This window comes from Ochotona curzoniae, unplaced genomic scaffold, assembly GCF_017591425.1.
Source record: "Ochotona curzoniae isolate NIBS_2020 unplaced genomic scaffold, NIBS_Ocur_1.0 contig_4612, whole genome shotgun sequence".
NCBI lineage: Eukaryota > Metazoa > Chordata > Mammalia > Lagomorpha > Ochotonidae > Ochotona > Ochotona curzoniae.
In genome coordinates this window covers 6,675,433-6,698,659 of record NW_024466343.1, presented here as the reverse complement: position 1 = coordinate 6,698,659, position 23,227 = coordinate 6,675,433, and the positions used below count along the sequence as shown (strand labels likewise).

Sequence of the window (23,227 nt, the reverse complement as noted above, 5' to 3'; positions counted from 1 at the left end):
ATGCAGATCAGTAATGGAAAAGCCTGCATGCCAACAAAAAGAGCCAAAAATAATCTTGTAGTTTAAAAGAATGAATGATTGACACAGCACTGTGACTTTGGAAAAGTCTCAGCCATGATCATGAAATTCGTATCAAAAGTACTCTGGCTGATATGTAAAGTACCCCTCCAGCTGTGGTGAAAGTTGTTTTTCTTTCTGGTTTTTTTCTTTCTTGTTTTTCTTTCTTTTCTTTTTTTTTTTTTCCTAATGCATAGTAGGCCAAGTTCAGATTACAGATGCTAAATTTTATAATTTTTATAGCATAAACTGTTTCAAGCTTCAAGCAAACCCAGAATACACTTTTTCTTGGTTAGTGGAGAAGGTGACAGTCAATAAAAGGAAATGAGGTAATAAATTTATCCTCTTTGTCACACAGGGAGAGCACAAGGCAGAGCTCAGAGTAGAAGCCAAAAAGATCACATATCTGAAAAAGAATGGAAAAGCAATACACTGAAGTGGAAATTCTCTCTGGAAGGAACATGCACGCTTTTTATTTTATTCCCTTGCAATGAATGTATAGTATTGTCCAATCAAAACTTAAGCAAGAGGCTTCTTTCCTAAGAATACTCAACTGCTCCAAAGTGTGATGCTGACCTTGCATGTCAGTTTTAACAATTTTTGACAATATGAGATCTCTCCTGAAAGAATATAGGAGTGTTAGATGGATATTTTAAATTTCATTTTATTTCCTTCCTAAATAAATTTAAGTGTAAGCAAAAAAGAATGCACACAATTGTTTTGAAGCAGCTAAAACATAGGCAATTTGATCACACAAAGTACATTAAATCAAATTCATGGAGACCTCTTAAATTCTCTTTCAGACAATAAGCCAACCTTTGTATCCCAAAATGATTTCAAATCATTCAGTATCCTTTTCATCTTAAATTTTCCCTTCTCGTTTCAACAAATGTCTATTAAAACAGGGGGCTTGATTTGCTTTGTTCTAAAGCACCAGAATGGAAAAGAAAAACAGCAGAACAGCAAGTAATCAATAAGAACCCTTGATAGCTGATTGTAGATAAAATGTGAAATTGTCAATACTGGATTCAATCCTTCCTATCAACATTTTTAGACATTCACAAGTAATACTGGCAAAGTTTAATCACTTGTGAAGAAATAAAAGAGAACCCACACCCTTATATAGTTATCTGCACACCTCACCAAATTACACAAAATTTCATTTACATAAGAAGAAACCCATTAATCCACAAACCATCCAAAGACAGCCAGTCCTCAGCACTTAATGATAGCATGTCCATCATTTAATTGTATGAAAATTAAGCCAAAAGTACATTGTGTAAAACACAAATACCTACTGGGGGGGGGGTTGTCTCAAGTACTGAGAATTAATATGTTATAAATCAAGAAGCAAGTTCCTTTCCCAAAGGAACAGATGTAACAGCAGTGGGAGGAAAGCCAAAACATCTGATAAAATGCATTTAAAAAGAGGGTTCTACACCAAAAAATCAGATAACTGTAACAGGAGAAAAAGGCCGTAACTGGTAAGCAAGGCAGGACATTTTCAGGACCCAAAAGGTGCTTCCATTACTATGTGTCCCAGGATGTACAGCCCACATGGTCCTGTGGCTCTGTCACAATGAAGTCAGAGCAGTGACAAGAGCAGGTGAGTTATCAGAAACTACCAGAAGAAGGTAGTTGGATAATTTGAGAACTGGAGCTTCACCCTCATCTCACTAGCCTTGGTTCTTATCATAATGGGAAGATGCTTTCCCAGCCTAGAAGTATGCAAGGAAATGAATACTGCAAACTAGATGAACTTGATGGGGCTCTAACAGTAAAGAAGGATGGGCAGTTTGAAGTCTTGTGATCTCCATCAGGGTTGTTCAGGGTCAGTGGTTGGAGTACGGGACTTAGGCTACTGTTCTAGGCCTACAGCTCAGTGTCAAAGTCTTCATGACTGGAATACATGGATAAAATCACCACACAGAAGAATTGCTTGGTGCATGGCTGATGTTACTAGGAAGTGGTTTTTCGAATAATCCAATGTTGCCCGTCTTTTTTCTGGAATAAGACTATGAGATTATCCAAGGGAAAGAGGACAATGTGATGAAGTTGTTGAATAAGGCTGACCATACAAACTGCACCTTAAACCACCATGTCAGAGTTGCCCAGATCCACAGGCATACTCTTTGACTCACTGCCAGCTCAAAACAGAAAACCTGGTGAAAGCACAATTGGGGCACCTGACTGGAATAATAGCCACAGTGTTGATACAAACACTCCAGTTCTAAATAAACATGAGAAAATGGAACAAAGTAACTTAAGCATTAGTGGACAAGACCTGGCATCAGTTTTGGTGTGGAGGATAAGGACTCTCTGAGGGCAAGCATGGCAAACGAACAGATTCTCAGAAGAGAATGGCAGCCACAAGACTGGGACTTGCAGAGCACCCAGGAGAGGAAATAGCCAGAAGCCCTAAAGCAGAAACTAGTGCGGGATGTTCTAGAGTTAGAGGGACCCAGAGTAGCTGCAGGGGCATTTGAGTAGGTTCCTTAGTCACCTAAAGAAGAACTCAACATTTATTCTGATCGCAAGCAAAAGTCAATGGGCATTTTAAGGAAAGGAAAAAGCTGATCAGAGTTCTAGCTTTAAAAGCTCTGTTGAGTTACTCTCGGAAGAACAAAAGATGCGGTAAGAGCTGGGAGCTTAGGAAAGTAGCTGGGGAACAGTCCAGGATATTAGATAGGATGGCATCTTAGAACGAAGAAGGACATGTAAAATGAAGAGAAGAGGATAGGTTTGAAGATGCAGCTAGTGGATGGAACATGGAGGAAAGCAGACAGTGAATAAGAGGCATCTTGGGTTTCTGGTTCAAAATGAGTAGGTAACAGCATTGTTTATGAGATGCGGAGGAATGAAGTATGGGTGTAAAAACAAAACTCCTTTTTTAAAAATACATACCTAATTTACATAACTTTTAAACACCCATACGAAAATGTCAAGTAGGCAATGATAATTACAAGTTAGGCGCACATGCAGAGTTGAGCACACAGTTACACAGAGGATTTACAGATGATTCACAGCAATGAAAATGGATGACGTGCCTAAGAGGAAATATAGACAGAGAAAAAAAGAAAGTTCAAGCTGTTTTGTACTCCAGCAATTAGAGATCAGCCAGAGGCGAAAGAAAAAACAAACCAGTCTGAAAAGAACCAGTAAGAGAAAGAGAAAACCAAGATTGATGGACACAATTATGAATACAGGACCATCTCAACTCAAATGACCTTACCATTATGCATTCTAGAAAAGAGGAAGTGGTCAACTTTACCAGATGATTTCAAAGTTGAAATCACTCAAAAAAAAAAAAAGACAATTACTTTGACAACTTTATGCTACTGCTACATCAATAAAGGTATTTCAGAGTTATAGCACTACTATCTAAACAGAAAGCACAATTGCTTTCAGATTAGCAAAAAAAACTGTGAATAACTATTGAATGGCAATAGTCAAAGAGCATTATAACTGTGTCACAATATTTCTTTTAGGATTAAGGGTCCAGGTTAGACAATTATTCCTTACCTGCAGTACAATCTGCTGGAGATCTTAATGCCACAAAATTAAACTGCACAGTTATGTCTCTGTATTTGCAAAGGTCTACTTCTACAGGTTTCACAGATACCAAAATCCAAATCCTCAGATTCTTAAACTCCTGACATAAAATGGTGTAGTGGTACAACTACTCTATGCCATAATAACCAATCATTAATAAGAATGAAATCCTACCATTTGCAACAAATTGGTTCCAACTAGAGACCATTAAGCCCAGGGGAATATGCCAATTCCAAAAGCACAAATATCATATGTTCTCTCTGATATAAGGCAACCTTCATGCAAAATATAAGTATGTATTTACATATATTTGTCTAGATGAACAGTATGATGCAGATTATCATACCATGAAGGGAAGATACTTTGTAGTATGCATCTTTACTGTTGAATTATAAAAGGACTCCCAATGAAACTTTTAACTATATCTTTTTAAGAAAGATTTATTTATTTTTATTGACAACTCAGATATACAGAGAGAAGGAGAGGCAGAGAGAAAGATCTTACGTCCAATGATTTACTCCCAAAGTGTACACAACGACCAGTACTGTGCCGATGCGAAGCTGGGAACTAGGAGCTCTTGCAGGTCTCCCATGCAGGTGCAGGGTCCCAAGGCTTTGGGCCATCCTCAACTGCTTTCCCAGGCCACAAGCAGGGAGCTGGATGGGAAGCGGGGCTGCCGGAATTAGAACCGGGGCCCATTTGGGATCCCGGTGCTTGCAAGGCGAGGACTTTAACTGCTAGGCCACCACACCATGCCCAAAACTTTTAACAATGTTTTGACAATAGAATGCCATACTTTCTAGCATTTTCTATACCTACATTGTAATGATACACTTAAAAGAAGAATGATGGACTTGTGACTGTTGTTGAAGGACTATACTAATGTTGTAATATAGAAGAAAACAGTGGGGGAAGGGAGAAAGAAGAGTGGAAGGGGAAATCCCTGGTCTAAGAAACCATATCATGAAAAATAAGAACAATTAAAAAGGTGTAGTATTGGCATATAATCAATATACAGCTTTCTATATATCTTAAACAGATATCACAGCTAATGTAACATAAATACTATGTCAATAGTTGTTACACTATATGTTTATGGAATAATAACAAGATCAAACAGTCATGCTTTAAATAGAATGCATGTTTTCCCAATATTCTTGACTTACATTTGGTTTAATGCTCGCATGCATAATCCAGAATATGAGGAGATGACTATATCCATGAATGTGGCACAGCCTTTTGAAAGTCCACAAAATATTACAATATCAAAGGCCTATGCTCCACCCACCCCAATACCTCCAGAATCCATTTTCACTTCCAGATGGATATGATATGACTCAGCTTGGGAATGCAAGCATAATTACAGGCTACTGTTGAATTCAGGGAAAATGTATTGCCCAACGGATATAACTTTTTTAGATGAAAGGTGGTGCCACTGGTATTCTGGAATGTCCCAGGCAAATTAAGATATCTGATCATCTTTCTCATGATATAAAGTTTGCTGAAAACCACAACAAAATTTGGGGGGAGGGCTAGTATAGTGGTATAACAAGCTTGAGTCTACAGTGCCAGCATCCCATTTTCCTATCATGTTTGCTCCAATTCCAATCTAGCTCCCAGCTTACGGCTTGGGAAAGTAGCAGAGGATAGCTCAAATCACGGGCCTCTACACACATGTGAGAGATTAGAAGAAGCTCCAAGCCCCTGGTTTCGGGAAGGCCATTTGGGAAGTGATCGAGTGGATGGTAGATTCTCTCTCATTTTGTCCTTCTCTCTGTAAATCTGTCCTTTAAATAGAAATAACTGAAGCTTAAAGAAATATTACTCTTCTTTTGAAAAATCAACAAAATTATGAAGATAACATTATCAATATGATTTCTAAATTCGATAAATAAGTGAATCCAGAGTTGATTTGTCAAAAATAAATAAAAAGGGTAAATATAAAAGATCTAGCAAAACCAGAAAAAGAAAAAAGGCAAAGTAAGTTAGAAGTCCTCAAACTAACACAGCATAGGAATAGTGGCCTTAAAATACATCATGTATCACTGTGTTCTAAGAAATTTGATAACCTGGATAAACAATTTTTTCTGAGAATTGGCAGCTCTCAAAAAACTAACTTAAGCAGCACCTAACTACCATCATACAAATAATCAGACAAGAAATTAAAAGTGTTATCAATGATTTGTTTCCAAGATAAATTCAGAACAATACATTTCCTTGATAAAAGTTATTTAAAATAGAAAACAAAAACACATCATGATTTAACTAACTCAAAAAAAACTTTATTCAATTCATTTTAAAAACCAGTATAAACTAAGTGCCACACTTGATAAACTACTACACATTACCCCCTGTCATGTATGAAATAGAATGTTCATCTAAAAGAAATGACAATAAATTATCTCTTAGTTCAGCTGATTTGTGTGTACAGAGTAGGACCAAAATCTGTTTCTCAATGCTAACTTGCCCTCTGAACTTTTGTACTTAATTTTAACAGATGTCTTAGTCACATGAGCAAAGAATAAGAAAATAATGTAATGCTACAAAACTTTATTGAAAACAGCACAGTATATCAGAATAATAACTTAGAAAAAATTTCCAATAATTTAGTTTCTTTTTCACAATAGCCAGCCTCAATGTATTAAAAGACATTATGACAATAATATCTTCTGCCTTAGATGACATAATGAAACATGTTTAGTCCATTATCACAATTAGTACATACCACAGAATTTTTTTAAATTTTTTTAAAATTTTAATTTCTATTATGTTTTTATTGGAAAGGCAGATATACAGAGAGGAGAGACAGAGAGGAAGATCTTTCGTCCGATGATTCACTCCCCAAGTGAGCGCAACGGCCGATGCTATGCCAAACCGAAGCCAGGAGACTCTTCTGGGTCTCCCACGTGGGTGCAGGGTCCCAAAGGTTTGGGCCATCCTCGACTGCCTTCCCGGGCCACAGGCAGGGAGCTGGAAGGGAAGCAGGGCTGCCGGGATAGAACTGGCGCCCATATGGGATCCCATGCATGCAAGGCGAGGACCTTAACCATTTGCGCCACTGCGCCAGGCCCCATACCATAGAATTGTATAACAGATTGGATATCTAACTTCCATAATATTTTTAAAAGAATATTAAATTTAATGGCTTTGGTGGAAATTGCTACGATGGGCAGGGCAGGTGTCTGTGTTCCTTTGGGCACCTAGAATCTCCCACAGTTGTGCAGAGCACAGATAACTACAGACTCTAACATAAGCTTCATTAAAAGAGACACATGGACCATTAATGGACACAATATGAATCAATCTGTATGGCAGCATTCAATTCCTAGCAATTTTGGCAATCATTAAGTTCCGACTTTTGAAAGATCCTGGCCTATCATCATTGCTCATTCAATATTTGAGTTGGACCAACCTCATCAAAACTCAGATCCTCTCCATAGCATCAAGTGTCATCTGCATGAAACCTCTCCACTGAACCCTCTCAGAAAAGTCAAAGCTTAAAGGGAATAAAACCCGTTAATAACTGCATTTTATATCCCTTTGTGTGGCTTTTCTTCAGTTCTGTGTGTGAACTTTAAGGTCTTTCCATTACTTATGTTCCATTAGACTAGAGTCAAAACAACTGAGTGCTCTATAAAAATATGCCTTTTGTGGCCGTAAGTGCCCACGTCTAGAGAAACATAAGCTTGTCATAAGTTTCAAATTAAATCTTTTGTTGTATATTTTCTGTAAAGTTGAATCAATAATTTTTAAAAACTGAAGTTATAAAAATATTTAAGGTGGACCTGGCGGGGTAGCCTAGTGGCCAAAGTCCTCGCCTTGAACATGCCAGGATCTGATATGGTCACAGGTTGTAATCCCCGCACCCCACTTCCCATCTAGCTCCCTGTTTGTGACCTGGGAAAGCAGTTGAAGATGGCCCAAAGCCTTGGGACCCTGTACCGCTGTGGGAGACCCAGAAGAGGCTTGAGTCTCTGGCTTCAGATTGGGTCAGCTCTGGCCATTGTGACCACTTTGGGAGTGAGTCAGCAGACAGAAGACCTTCCTCTCTGTCTCTCTACCTCTCTGTAAGTCTAACTTTCCAATAAAAATAAAATAAATCTTAATATATTTAAGGTTGTAATATGCTCTAAGAAACTGTTTAGACAAATGCCCTTTCAGCCTAAAACTGTAATTTTTGTTTTACTCCACTTCCTACAAGATACATAAAGCCCAGGAAAGTGATTCAATCTCAATAAATCTCAATGTCATTACAGGTAGAATAATTTTCACAATATTTTCTTTTAGAGTGTAGCTGTGGGATTAAATAAAATAGTGCATACAAAAAGGGCACTTATGTGCTTACATAAAATGTAGGACAGACATACTGCCCTTTCAGACAGTTGCAAGTCATTTCTTCAAATCCAGGCATGGGAGAGCAGATGATACACACATCTTAAGCTGGATACACAGTAGCAAGGAAATGGGAAGCTTTTTCCTCTCTGAGTAATAGAATACTAACGTGAGCTAATTCTAAAAAACTATAAGCTATTACCAACAATTCTCTAGAAAAGTTATAAATTTTAAAATATTAATCACCTATAAAATTTATTTACCATTTTTTAATGTGAGAACAAGTACAGAACATTTTTGCAGTGTATCCCACTTGGTAGAAGTTAACACTGGTTTAATTACACATGAAAATGTGTGTGTGTACTTGGCCATTAAATAAAATACATTTTTATGTAAAAAAATAATATATTGAATTAGTAAACACCTACCATGAGCCATAAACTGTAACATTGCTTTAAATACATTATCTTGGGGCTGGCATGGTGGTGAATCAGCCTAATTTTCCACCCTGTGGCACCAGCATCCCTTATGGGTACTGGGTTCATGTAACAGTTGCTCCCCTTCCAATCCAACTATCTGCTTATGGCCTTGGAAAGCAGTGGAGGATGGCTCAAGTTTTTGGAGGCCTACTCCCATGTGGGAGACCTGGCAGAGGCTCCTGGCTCCTGGCTTCCAATTAGCTCAGATCTGGCCCTTGCAGCCATTTGGGGGAGTGAACCATCAGATGGAAGACCTTCATTCTCTCTCTCTCTCCTTGTCTCTCTGTAAAATCTGGCTTTTGAACAAAAATAAGTAAACCTATTTTTTAGAAAATGCATCTCTTACTCTTAAGAAGATTACGTATTTTACATAATGGCATAACCAAGCCGGTGAGCTTATCGTTGGAGACAACCTGGCTGCATAAGAGGGTTGCTAAATGGAGGCATTGTACAGGTCTGTCAGAATGCATGAATGAAGAGCAAACATTGCATGTAAACTTTCGAATACTGAAGCATTGCAACAGTCTTCACCAATTCCTTCCCCATAGATTTCATCACTCCAAGGGAATTGCAAGAAACTGGCATCAGCATTTTCAAAGATCATGGTTTTTCAAGGAAAAAACAGAAAATCTATCATACAATGGTAATTTCAATTTCTGTAGCCTCTTCTATCTTGGAAGTTCTGTCTCCAGCAGTCTGGAAGAGAGGAGGTTCATTCTGGCACAGAAAACCTTAAATTAGAGCAAATAAATGGAGACTTCGCATAGCTCTCCTGAAAGGTTGCCAACCTCTGCTCAGCTGTCTTTTCCACATCAACTCTCATGTGCAAAAAGAAATCAGAATGTACAAGTTGCTGGGAGAGATACATCCACATCCTGAAATGTACAAAAATCACAGGTGGTCTCTCACACTAAATTAAACTTTCAGGGTAAATCAATAGGGTCAGAAAGTGCACAAGACAATAAAACTACAGACTAGACCAATTACTGCTAAATAATAAGTTACCTCTGCCTGCAACACAGTGTGGCAAGTTAGAAAATGAATAATGGAGGCTACTTGCAAATGCATTCTGCACAGGCTATTTTAATTTGTAGGACTCTATGGGAATAAACCGCCTTTATGGTAAACAGATTTCACAGCTTACAGTTTTTTGGCTTCTAAGAAAAATAGAAGTTGTCTTATTGCATAATTATTGCCAGGGTTTGAAAAGAGCATATTAATATCAAATATAATCGATGTATTTTTAGTTTCATTTTAAGATCCTAAATAAAAATCAGCAGTAAGTCACAATAACTAATACTTATTAATTATGGGTCAGACACCATGCTAAGCACTTCACATGCATTTCTTTATTTTTCAAAATAATCTCAGAAATGAGTGGCACTAACATTATCTGAAGTAGCTGGTATGGTTAAACAGCTCATCTAAGATCACAGAACTGATACATGTCAGTGCAAGAGCTTTAACCCAGGATTATGACTTTAAATTCTTGGCTCTTAACCATGATAATGTTCTCATTACTTAGCCAGCAAGCAAGTGTACAGCAATCATTCTTATAATCAGTCAATTTCATCAATAACAGCCAGAACACATGTATCTGAGGAATTGGTCACAATTTCAATACCTTAGGTTAAATTCTTTGCTATAAGATTATGCTTCATTCTATTCTATTCTATTCTATTCTATTCTATTCTATTCTATTCTATTCTATTCTATTCTATTCTATTCTATTCTATTCCATTCCATTCCATTTGTGTGTATATATGCAAAAATTAAAAGGCACAAAAATATAAAGGGTATATGTCAGACTACATATAAATTATTACAAAAACAACCAGAAAATATTAAAGCTGATTCAATGGATAAGAAAAGAAACTAAAGTGCATGCAGGGAGATAGATGTATGGACTGGACAAAGATTGCAAGAATATCAATTTTAGGTTAAATATACAAAAATGCTTAATGGTTTACAGGGCTTTAGAATCCCAGTATCTGTAGTTTTATCCTTAAACACTAAAAATCATATGCCTTTCTAATAGCAGTGATTTTTTATCTTAATTTTGTACGTTAGTACAAAAAAACCCTGCATTGTTTTTCTTTTTTTCTACTATTCAACCTTTACAATTATGAAAGGGAACATTTTTGCTTTATTTTTCATTTCTTTCTTAATGATCCCAAATATTTTTCATGTTTTTCTAACAATTTTAACTTCTTTTGTGAATTAGTCATGTCTTTTACTGAAGCATTCATTTCCTTTTTGAAATTTATTTTATTTTTAATGTTGATAACATAGTTTAGAGGGATGTCTGCCCACGTGAGCACCAATTAGGGTGAGTAGGGTCAAGGTAAAAAGGAAGGTGGGTGTGACAACTATTTCAATTTTTTTTCTCTTTTTTTCCCTCTTCTGTGTCAAAAGAGGGAACAGATGGCAGTTGCTCCATGCTATAAGACTAAATTAGCACCTGGGGCTGGAGGACGGTTATTTGATTACATCTCAGAGACCCTGAAACACAGAAGATTGTCCCAGGGGTGCTACTTGAGTGGTTATGATAGTTTTGACACATCTTTGGCTTCGTTGCATCAGGGTTGAGAAAATCTCTCCAAGGAATATTCGTTGACCAAGTCTACCTTACTGCATCCATTGACTCACATTTATTACAATGCTTGGTCATAGAAGGTGTCTATCCTGTTCTGCTTTCCATTCTCTAATGTGACACTCAGTGTCCTCTGCCATGTTCTCTGTGTGCCTCTGGGCATGCTGCCCACTGCTCAGGCATCAGCAACTGAGGAAATCCAGTCCCAATACATGTACTCCAAAGTCAGACCACGTATTCAGTGATTTTACTTGTGGCCAGGGTTTGAGTCCAGCGATCCAATTGGGGAGTTCCCCAAAATACGTCGTTTACAGTGACCTCAGACTTGACTCTTGTACATCAGCAGTACAGTACCAGGTTTGGTCTGTCATCTACACCAGCCAACACACATACAGGTGAATGCAGCTGGCGGTCGTTTCAGCCCCAACCCTATCTCTCACATGAACTGAAGGGTTGCTACAACTTAACCAAGCCCAGACAACATACATATGGTTTTTATGCACACCAGTGCATAATTGCAGTGGCCTAGTCAGGGCAATTCCCAATAACTCCCAACAGGTCTGCCCCCAGCCCCAGGTTTTGCCTGCGCCAGCATGTGCTGTAGCCTAACCCAGCCCAGCCCCCATCCCAAGGAGCTCGCATGCAAACCCATGAGTGTTAGAGCTTAGCTCAGCCTGACTTGTCCACAGATCTGGCCCACACATATGCCACTGGGTGATGCCACCTTGACCAGACTGACATTCCCCCCAGAACAGGCTTTCATGTTCGCCAGTGGGAGCAGTAGCCTAGCAGAGGAGTGCATTCACTTCTCACCCATGGAACATGCCTCATTGTATTGGAGTGGGGGCCTCATAGTTGGCCCCCACTGAAATACATCCCTAGACCTCCTTCCCCAGACAATCTGAAGCTGTCCTCATGGCCAACATGGTGGCACAGGTGTTTCTGGGGATGGTGACATGGCCTGGAATCCCCAGCTTCCCTGCATATCTTTTTCTTTTTAAGATTTATGTATTTTTATTGGAAAGTCACATATACAAAGAGGAGGAGAGAGAGTGAGAAAGATCTTCCATCTGCTGATTCACTCTCCAAGTGACCACAATGGCCAAGTTGAGCCGATCCTAACTCAGGAACCTAGAGCTTCTAGTTCTCCCATGCAGGTGCAGAATCCCAAGGCCTTGGGCCATCCTCAACTGCTTTCCCAGGCCACAAGCAGGGAATGGATGAGAAGCAGGGACACTAGGATACAAACCAGTGTCCATATAGGATCCAAGAGCATGCAAGGTCAGGTCTTTGGCCACTAGGCTACTGTGCCAGGCCCTTAAAAATAGAATAGGCAATTATGCTGGCATACTGGCATGGTTAACAGTTTGGGCATTAACCAGGCCCAGAATGCCCTCCAGCTATTGGCTGCTTTTCTTCCAGGCAGTGTAACACTTGCCTAGGTACAAGACAACCCAGGCAGCTGCCTACAAATGGGGTGAATTGCCATTCATAGTTAGAGACTCTAAGAAGAGTCTGTCAGATAATGCTGTGATAATGACAATGAAAGAAGATTCAATCATATTTTGCCTCAATTACAAACTGTAGATGCTAATCCTTAGACTAGTGGTATGTGAACAGACAAAATTTCAAGTTAAACTTTATGAGAAGATGTCAAAAGTTTATAGAAAAGTAGAATTGGGGCCCAGCACGGTGGCGCAAGTGGTTAAGGTCCTCGCCTTGCATGCATGGGATCCCATATGGGCGCCGGTTCTATCCCAGCGGCCCCACTTCCCTTCCAGTTCCCTGCCTGTGGCCTGGGAAAGCAGTCGAGGACAGACCAAAGCTTTGGGACCCTGCACCCGAGTGGGAGACCCGGAAGAGGCTCCTGGCTTCGGATCGGCATAGCATCGGCCATTGCGCTCACTTGGGGAGTGGATCATCGGACGGAAGATCTTCCTCTCTGTCTCTCCTCTCTGTATATCTGCCTTTCCAATAAAAAAATAAAGAAAGAAATAATAGAAAAGTAGAATTAAATAAGTTTGTTTTAATTAAAAAAACCTTTTGAAATTATTGCATCTTTTTTATAATACTCATTTTTAATGAAATGTTGAGAAAAGCATATAAATAATAAGTAAGCTTTATAGTAGCAAGAGCAATGTCTTGAGTGCTTATTAACCAATTATTTTTGTCGTATTTTATCCTTCCAACAACCTTAGGGGCAGGTATTATTCCTTTTATCTAAGCCAAGTCATACAAGAGGAAATTAGTGCTAAAGCATTATATAAGTTGGCTAGGGTCTCAAAATCAATAAATAGCAAAATAGAACTTTGAACCCTATCTCTAGAATCTAAAAATGATGCCACTAACCACCAATGCATCTACAACTGTAGGGCATTGCTAAAACAAAGTGTACAGGTCAAGCTTTCATCTGGTGTTCTTTCACTTATCCAGCTTCACTACAACCACTCTCGCATTGATAGTGACGGCCAACAAAAAGGTATCACCTGACATGCCAACCTACCCTCTGGAACAGGTATCCTAGCACTGTGGAGAATTCCCAAAGAGACATCTAATGTCTGATTCGGGCGTGTGAGTCCTGAACTTAAGCAAATCTCTACTGCAGGGCTTGCTTTATCACCTGTTATTTGGAAAACATTCTCCCCTGCAGGGGAAAAGGACTATCTTTCTCTAAGAATACTGAGGGAAAACAGAGTGACTACCAAGACTGAAGGAAAAAGCTGACCTGGTCTTCCGTACTTATATCCCACAGGCAAGTAGTAAATAACATAAAATAATGCTATATGCCAGGGTGTGATAAGTGAAGGTGTATGCAGAAACAGGAAGGAATGGCAGTGCTGACAGCTGACAGAGGATGACCACACAGAATTTTGGTAGGGAAATGTGTGCAGCGGGAAAGAGGGACCAGGAAAGTTTTCTTCAGAAGCCTAAGGGTAAAAATCTCCTCTTTAGACCTTGTGACTCTGTAAATCAAATCTTGCCCTTGTAAATACAGGCTTTCACGTTTTCCCAGAAAGCCAGAGTGAAAATTGCCGCACTCCTGGCATAGAACAAAATACTTGGCTTCATCTCATCACACAGGTCTCAGATGAAATCTTCAGAGGTCACCACTGACAATCCTATCTAATGTTGATTGTCTCAGTCCTCGCCTGCCAGTCATAGCTCCCACAGCACAGTAACACATCTGTTTCTAACACTTCCAACAGTCTTTAGCTTGATTGCGTGTTCATGTTATTACTTATCTGTCTTTGCACCATTTATATTATGATTTCTATGAGTCCCATAGAGTCTGCCACTCACTTGTCCCATGTCTGTTGTGAACTCAGCCCCTAATATTTAGTGCATGCCCACAGGTCTTTGATGAATAAATAAATGAATATGGAATTTGAAGCAATCCTCATAGGTTGCCTCATTCCTCTGAAAAAAAACTTGCTTTGCAGTTATTTTGACTAGCACACATATCACATAATATTCGGGAATCCTATTATTCTGTGAAGCTAACATGCTTTCAAGACTTAAAGAAAATAAAAGACTAAGAATTTCAAACTCAGAAGGAGTTGTTTGGTCCTAACTTCCTCTTTGTACTCTGTAGGATTTGGCTTTAGATGTTGAGAGTAAGAAAGAAGAAGCGAGAAAGAAATGCTTCTAACCTTGAGGAAAGGGGAAGCTGCTGGCATACCAGTATTTGACAAGCCATGATTCCAAAGAGTTCTTCTAGCAATTCATCCTGGCTGCATGCCTAGTTTATTTCTGTTCTGGGCTACTTTCCCAAGCTTTCTAGGATACAGATTCAGCTTCCACAAAAGTGGTCCTCTTTCACTTAATTTCTCTTTGTTCGGAGTTGCCCATTTTGCTTAGGCTCCCTTTAATTCCAAGTGTAAGCACCTCTGATTGCAGAGACAACTGATGTAAGATGACAGGCTATGTTAAAGAGGAGCTTTCACTTCATGGATGCTATGACTGGAGTTGTCTATTTTCCTTTTGCTACTATGAGACAAAAAATAAAAGTCTTGCCCACTCAGAACATTAGGCACATACATTAATATTTCAATTCTAAAGATACTTCACTTGTCTTATCAAAAGGCAGGAAAAGGAATGTTCATAAAATTAATAAGCCAAACGTCTTTCAGTTATAAATGGGTTCCTCAGCATAAAGAAAGATGAAACACATACATATCTCCTCTGACCTTGCCTTCATCATTAGAAATAGAACATGCACTAACAAAAATCCTTAAAGCTAATGTGTAAACACATGGGTATGTGAGCCAATCTGATCAGATATATGCTATGAGAATCCCCTGGGTGCCGCCTTCTCTGAGGTTTCTGAAATGCCCATCCCAGATTTCAAGGAAAATCTTACTTTCAAACACAAAGCCATGTGCAGCATTCAGCAGTTTAATTTTCTGGTTTGTTGTTGTTGTTTTTAAAATGAAAACTACACCACCTGCCTTGGAAAAAGAAGTGTGAGGATTATATTTCAAATATTTTAGCTTCATCCTTTGACAGAGTTGAATTCCTCCTATGGATGAGTCGCTAGAAAGGCTAGGCCACCAAAGGCCGACTTAACTGTTTAGCTCGGTGCCATGACAAGGAAGGAGCTAAGGTCCTTAATTCCTGCATGCTTTCTCTCCTGGATGGCAGTAGGCTCCGTGATGGCCATGTTGGCTGTACTGGGCCCCATTTGGCTTGGGAGTAGCATCTTGTTGGACTGCAGAGCCATGATCATCACAGTGCTCACCATCCTCCAAAACTATGACATGAAAATTTGCCAGTGTGAAGGACTCTTGCAGATTTTCACCAGCTCTACATTGGGAAAACACTCTCTGATGCCTCTGGGTACCATTTCCAGGTCCTTGGGACAACAGCTGCTTCCTCTTCATTTGTACAGGAACAGAAATAAAGGTCACCCTACCAGACAGTGGGCAACCCCACAAATGTGCTCTGAGGCATTGCAATAATACTGCACATACTGTGTATATGGTGCTTTGAAATTTACCGAAGAGTTTACTGCATATAGCCCAAAAGTTTCTGTACAGTCTTGTGAAGAAAGTATCAACAACACAGATATCTATGTCTGAAGCACATTCCTAGCTCAGGGCACAGGTTCATTCTGTTTCTACTACCAAGTCTATGATTCCTTAAAATATTGATACTATTACTCTGACTGCCACTCTTAAGATGGATCTTTGTATTGCAGACCTGATTCCACAGTGCACGTTAGGTATTCCAACCAATGGCTGGTCCATCAGACTGTAAGGAAAGAAAGGGCAGCAGTCAGCCAGAGTTCAGGGCTTTATAGACAGAAGGAAGTGGCTAAAGAATCACACTGGTCTCTCTTTCTATATGCTCACCTTGATTTCATCCTTGATGGATATTTAAGATAATAAACCTAGAAAGCCAGATGTGAACCCACCCCAACTTAATTTCTTTATCTGTCAACAAAGAGAATAAAAACTTAGCTCCAATTCTTTGGATCACACCCTTAAACTAGAGGGCTCTGAAATGCGGCCTCCAGCTTCAACATAACCAACACATTAGTATCAGCATAATCCTTGGCCTCTACCAATTTTACTTCACCCAGTAACAGTCTCCAAACAGTCAGAAATGCTATGTTAAGGGAAATTATCCCAAGAAAGGCTCACTGCTTTGGAAGAAGTAGACCAAGCCCTACTAATGGTACAACCCAAGTGCAGGGTCAAGAAAGTCAAGCACCAAGAATTCAGGAATGTATAATTATTAGCAGTTTTTATATTCAATTTTAGGCGCCTCTCATTTACAACACAGGATTCTGGCTGAAACACATTTGGCTGCACCACGCATAAAGTGCTCCCTCATTCTGCTGGCAAAACATAATTAACCAAATGACAATGGCTTTTACATACACATTGATTCCCGTAATTCCATGTCTCCATTACCAGATAAATCAACAGCAGAATTATATTTATCAGCAAAAGCCTCCTCTCCTGGCAGGCTTTTTGTTAAATATATTAATCCTAGAAGAGTAATACTTTCCTTCAGCTTTGCAAAGCAGCCCACCCATAAAAATGTTAATAGCCCCAACATCTTTTTCAGTATGCTACTTCTCCATTAACTGTGTGGTTCACCCATGCAAGGTAGTTGTTGGCTTTCTGAATATAAGGTATACTTATATGGCCTACGGATGGCCAGGAGAAAGTTTTTCTAACTGGTGATTCCTTGTATGAATGTGCACCATCTTTCACAATACTTTGGAAATGTCAACCTGGGCCAACAAAAATAGGAAGGCTAACATCTGCTCCCCTTGTCACTGGAGATAGATCCTTACTAGACAACACCAACATAGGGTGCAACAGCAAACAGGAAATGATGCAACTCCCAAGTGTCTCACAAGCACCTGACTTTTCAAACATACAAACCAATCCCCCTAGCATTCTTGATCAAATGCAGATTTTGATTCCATATGTCTGACCTAGTTGCTGGTATCTTACATTTCTAATCAGAACCCAGGTGACTGGAGCCCATATTCCATACAAGTGACAGGTAAACTGCTTTTAAAGCCCTTGCCTTAAAACAACTCAAAGGGCACCTATCAAGAGGAGGACACCCTGAATGGAAAATTGTTCAACACAAAAACAGGTGGCTTGCTATGTCAGTTACCCTCGATTTTAAATCCAGCAGAAAAGATAATTTCATGACTTCTCTGCGCTACTTTAACTGCATGGCAGGGCCTGCCATTGGTAAGCAAACACATCTGGAAGTCCTGTTGCCCCCAGGCCAGCAGCCCCAACTCTACAGTCCTGCAGAGTCTGGGCAAGCATCCAATTACTGACGCAGCAGCCAGAGAGTGCTTGGGGAATGCGGAAATGATATGCTTCCTGTCCAAGGGATGTCAGTCTGGCCTCAGATTCACCAAGAAAAGAAATGGAGCTGGGAGAAAGGAGAATCTAAAGAGCAAAAGGCTCTGCACAAGGCTTCATGTCCCTGTAGCCATGAGCAGGATTTAATAGCCAGGACTGAATGCAGATGTCTTCTTTAGCCTGTCCAGCGGACCCTGGTATTCTCCCCTCTGACCACACATTAGCTCATCTGGGGGAATCACTGGCTACTTGCTCATATAGCTGCTCTACACAAATCTGAAACATCTGAAACAGACCAAAAGAGGAGGGAGACTAACTACAGTGGAGTTCTGCATAGACTGGGGATCTATAGTTCTTGAATTGGCAAGTTGAATTGAATCATGCCACTGGCCTTTCTCTTGTCTTATATTTCATCCATCAAATAAGGGGTGACAAAAGTAACTTCTCTACACCCGGGAGCTGAGTAATGAGGCTCAGGATTTCTGCACTAAGACAGGTGCTAACGAATCTGACACACTGTTGCAACTCACAGCATCCACTACTTAGTTTATTTTGGCCAAATAACTTAAAGTTTCAGGGACTCAATTTCCTCATCTATATATAAATAACATCCTAATGATTGCTTCATGAATTTCTAATGAATATCAAATAAGAATGGAACTCTGGGGCCCTGTGTGGTTGCTTCGCAGCCGAAGTTCTCGCCCTGCACACTCCAGGAACCCGTATGAACGCCAGTTCTAATCCTGGCAGCTCCACTTCCCATCCAGCTCCCTGCTTGTAGCCTGGGAAAGCAGTTGAGGATGGCCAAAGCCTTAGGACCCTGCACCCAGGTGGGAGAACTGGAGGAAGTCCCTGGCTCCTGGGTTTGGATAGGCACAGCACCAGCTATTGCATTCACTTGGGGAGTGAATCATTGGACAGAAGATGTTCCTCTCTGTCTCTCCTCCTCTCTGTATATTTGATTTTGAAATAAAAATTAATAAATCTTTTTTTAAAAAATGGGACTGTGAAGTAAGCTGTCCAACGTGCTGTAAATCCCTCAATGGAACCAAATCAGATGGCACATTAACAGTCTTATTTATCATACCATGGAGACACACTACTCGTTGTGACTGGACAACTCTAAATTATATTTTTTTGGGTTTCACTTATATGTGGGTGCTGTAAAAACTCCATGGAAAATGCAAATTTTGTTAATAAAAAACTATGCATGGATTTCAACTTTTTGCACCAGAATATAAATGTCCTTCTTAATTTTAGTTTTGTCATGAAATTTTGGAAGTACTTTCCCACAGTAAGTTTAAGGGACTTGCATGTCAACTACTGGAGCAAAACAGAAAATAATTTGAAAATCTAAGAACATGGTTTATGTCACAGTTCTATCATTCCAACAGCTAAATTGAAGCAATGCCAAACTATTCAAGATCTCTGAGTTCTGTCTTGCTCCCCTCCTGGAAATGCAATGCGGTCTGTGTTCCTCCTGGTAAGCAAATGGCACTCTGAGGAAATCCACAGTGTGAAATTGCAGCTTCCTCTCAGCTGGCTCAGTCAGCTGGCGCATTCTAATCTTTGCCTCCTGTCAGAGAGGCTTTGTGAGTGTGACCCTGCCCTCCAGACTTGCTTATTATCCTTCCCAGAAATAGAAGCCCTTATTAAAATCCATGCAGTCTACTCAACTGGGGCTCTATTAGCTGAGCAGAAATATGAGAAATAGAAAATAGTGAACAAGAAGAGGAAAACAATCTTACATTGACCCATCAGATCAATAAAATGAATAATTATTACTAGAAGTAAGATACACATATTTCAGCATGATTAGAGGTACGTGGTTATCCAACCTAACTTAGTTAGATATTTTTCATTGTGTGAAATACTCATTCATTTAACAATCATTCACTGTGCCCTAGACAATGTTTGGTAACCAGTAAATGCAATTAAAAAGGAGGTAATAGCTTTAAAGTGACAATTTGCTTGGTTTTTAATGAGAAGATTTGAGGTGCAATTTTATTTCCAAAACACTTTGAAGTAGGGATGGACACTTTATCAAATAGTGAAAAATTGTCTAGTGGTTCTGTACCAAATTGATAAAATCACCAAAGGATTGAGTGCTTAGCAACTTACCTATTTTGAGACAGTTGGAAAATTGCTATGAATATGGGTAAATCTGTAAGTCTTCTGAAAGTACTGGTTCTTGTGACCATGAGCAAAATCTAAATCTACAGTTCGCAAATTCTAATATCAGGATCAGAAACATCAACATTACCTGGGAGCACCACATTACACATGCAAACTCTTGAAACTGACCACAGATCTGCTGAGCTGAAAGCCCTGAGTTTGGGACAAAGCTATCGGGTTTTATTCCAGTCCTTCACGTGAATTTGAGGCATACTAAATCTGAAAATCACTTCCCTAAATTATACTTTCTTGGAATGCACTTACTGAAATCTGATCAACAAAGACGGCAGAGAATCACTGCAACTTAATATCTGCCAATGGTAAGACAGATAATCTGAGACCTAGTTCTAAAACAAATACATGAAATCTGTTAGGAAGGTATATAGATGAATCTCACTTCTGTGTTCAGCACTTCACTCAAACTGTGCAATATCACTTTCTTTGTACTTCTTACATGGCACCTTCTTTTGGAGAGTATATCTTCTACTTTCCTCTAGACTACATTCTGCATATACTACACATTCAATAATATGGAAAAATGGCTATTTTCGTGGTTACTTCATCATGCATGCTACGGTGATTCCTAGATAAGCAAAATATACATGAAGGATATTCTGGGTCAGTGGAATTAACAGAATCACACCCCTGTGAGTTCACAATTAAAATGACTACTTACAAAATTTAGAAAATCATCAGTGGTACAGATGAGAAAAATATGGATTGGGATGGCCAATTCCAGAATCTTATAAAGAGAAAACAACACAGAGAAGCTTGAAAGAATAATTTTAAGATTAAGGAAGGAATTTGTTCAGAGTATAATACATACATATAATTCTACCCTGAAAAACTATTTCTGAGTGTGAAAGATAAATATTGGCTTTTCATTACTATCACTTCTCATGGCAAGCTACTTGTAAAAGAATATTCACAGCTTGGGAGTGTTACATTTCAAGATAAGGTGTGATTCATTGGTTCAGCCATGTAATGAGGCAATCCTGGAGTGCATGTGAAGGCATGATAATATAGCAAACAAGCACCAAAAAGACCAGGCCAAACATGGTTTTTATACTCATATGAGAGCTATCTTCTAAAGACATGCTCAAAAGAACTAAGGACCTACTACTAAGAGCCTGAACACCATAAGGGAATTGAGCCTCTATTCTTAACCCACAATTAACATAACATTGTGGGAACCAAGCCTTTTACGTATGTGCTGCTGGGGTGTATCCAAACTAATATCCAAACCATATCAGATAATATTCTACCAAATATATTCATCAAGAGATAGTAATGATGGCTTGTTATAAGTTCAAATTAAGAGAAGATTGTGTTTTTCTACCTGGCAGCAATATGATCTTAGAAAAATTAGGCTGTCTTTGCCACAGTAGCCTCATTTATAAGATGGAAAAATACTAATTACAAGAACCAAATGACTTCATCTGAGTAAAAATAAATCAGTAGAAATTTAATGACAGCTACTAAGATATTTAGCAGAAATTCTTTGTATCTTCTCTACTGTATATGACATATAATTCAAGTATTTGTTGAATTGAGAGATCATTTTTAAAATCTTAGAAAATTTGTCACACATATTTATATACACAAAGAAGAGAGAGTATGAGAAGATAAACAAGGACAACCAGATTCATTATGGTGTAAAGCAAAATATAATGGTTTTTTCCATAGATCTTGACTAACAAAACACGTAATAGCTAAGATAAATTACAGGATTTCAAAATCATAGCAATGAACAGAATTAAATGACATTTGTTTTGCTCTTAAGTGTAGAAATAAGAGTAGAATCATAAGATAAAGAAAGGATCTTAGCAAGCACCTATTAAAACTATATATATATCTGATATTAAAACTAATATATATATATATGATAGCATCACTGTATCGGTACAAACACCTTCCATCAAAAACAAGACAGTACGTTATATATTTAAAAAGTGCCCACAAAGTTATTAATTACACTGAACTGAAAACTGCTTTTATCCCTTCTAATCACTGGTACTATTTGCTGATATTTTAATAAAACACAAAATCATTATTATTATTATTATTACTATTACTACTGTTAATGGAAAGGCAGAGAGACAGAAAAATTTTCCATCTGCTGATTCCCTCCTCAAACAACTGTGGTGGCCAATGTGAAGACAGCAGCAAGGAGCCAGAGCCTCATCTAGACCACCCACAAAGGCACAGGGTCCTAATGCTTTCGGCCATTCTCTGCTGTCTTCACAGGCCACAACATGGAGCTGGATAAGAAATGGAGCATCCGGAACATGAACTGGTACCCATAAGGGATGCCAGCACTAGCAGACAGAAGATTAGCCAGTTGAGCCATTGCGCCAGCCCCAAAACACAAATCTTCCTCGGGATTCTAAACCACTGAACATGCCAACTGAGTAGAATCGTATGTCTGGACAAAACTAATTGCAGTTTCTCTTGGGAGTGATTGGTTTCTTCCTGGGTGAAGGTGCCACTATTGGTGAGAGAGAAATGGAAAAATGGACTTGGGATACAAAGGTACTTATGGTCACAAAATGTGAGAGAGCTCTACACACAACCCATGTCAAAAATTGCTATTGGCGCTCTGACGGAAACAGACAAGTTCTAGAGAAATGAACAAGCCAAAAATATGAAAGTAAGAAAAAAAGATCTGGAAGATGAATGCTAAGCCAGGTAAATGAGGGAAAGCACAGGCATTTGAAACTAGAAAGGTATGAAATATGTTTTACAGAGTAGAACTGAAAGTGACTGATGATGTTTAAAGTATTGAGCACTATGTTAGCAGGGTGCAATAGCAAGTATGTCTGGAAATGCAGACAGATCCCAGAGTTTATAGAATGAATGATATTTAACAACTATGTGCATGGATTGATTCACAACCCAAGACTTAACCCTGTAACCACAATATCCACTGCATCAAGGAATAACTTTATTCCTGACATACTCTGCACAGGTGGAAACCTGACCCATCATGTCCCTATTTCTTTTTAAGGAGTAGTACTGACTTTGTTCTGTCAAAATAAACCTAGATCCACAATAGCAAAGACATGGAAATAAACCAGATGTGTGTCCAAGGAAGAGTGGTTAAAGAAACTGTGGTACATTTTTTCATATGTTTATTTGCCATTTGGGCCTGTTCCTTTGTGAAATGTTTGCCCATTTTTTGTGCCCATTTCTTGAGTGGCTTG

At 39.0% G+C, this 23,227-nt stretch overlaps 1 protein-coding gene across 1 annotated transcript in view; it reads right to left on the bottom strand.

Moving 5' to 3' along the window:
* ST6GALNAC3 (ST6 N-acetylgalactosaminide alpha-2,6-sialyltransferase 3) overlaps nucleotides 1-23,227 on the bottom strand; it is a 556,051-nt gene that overhangs the window by 268,296 nt on the left and 264,528 nt on the right. The gene's annotated exons all lie outside the window — the stretch shown is intronic.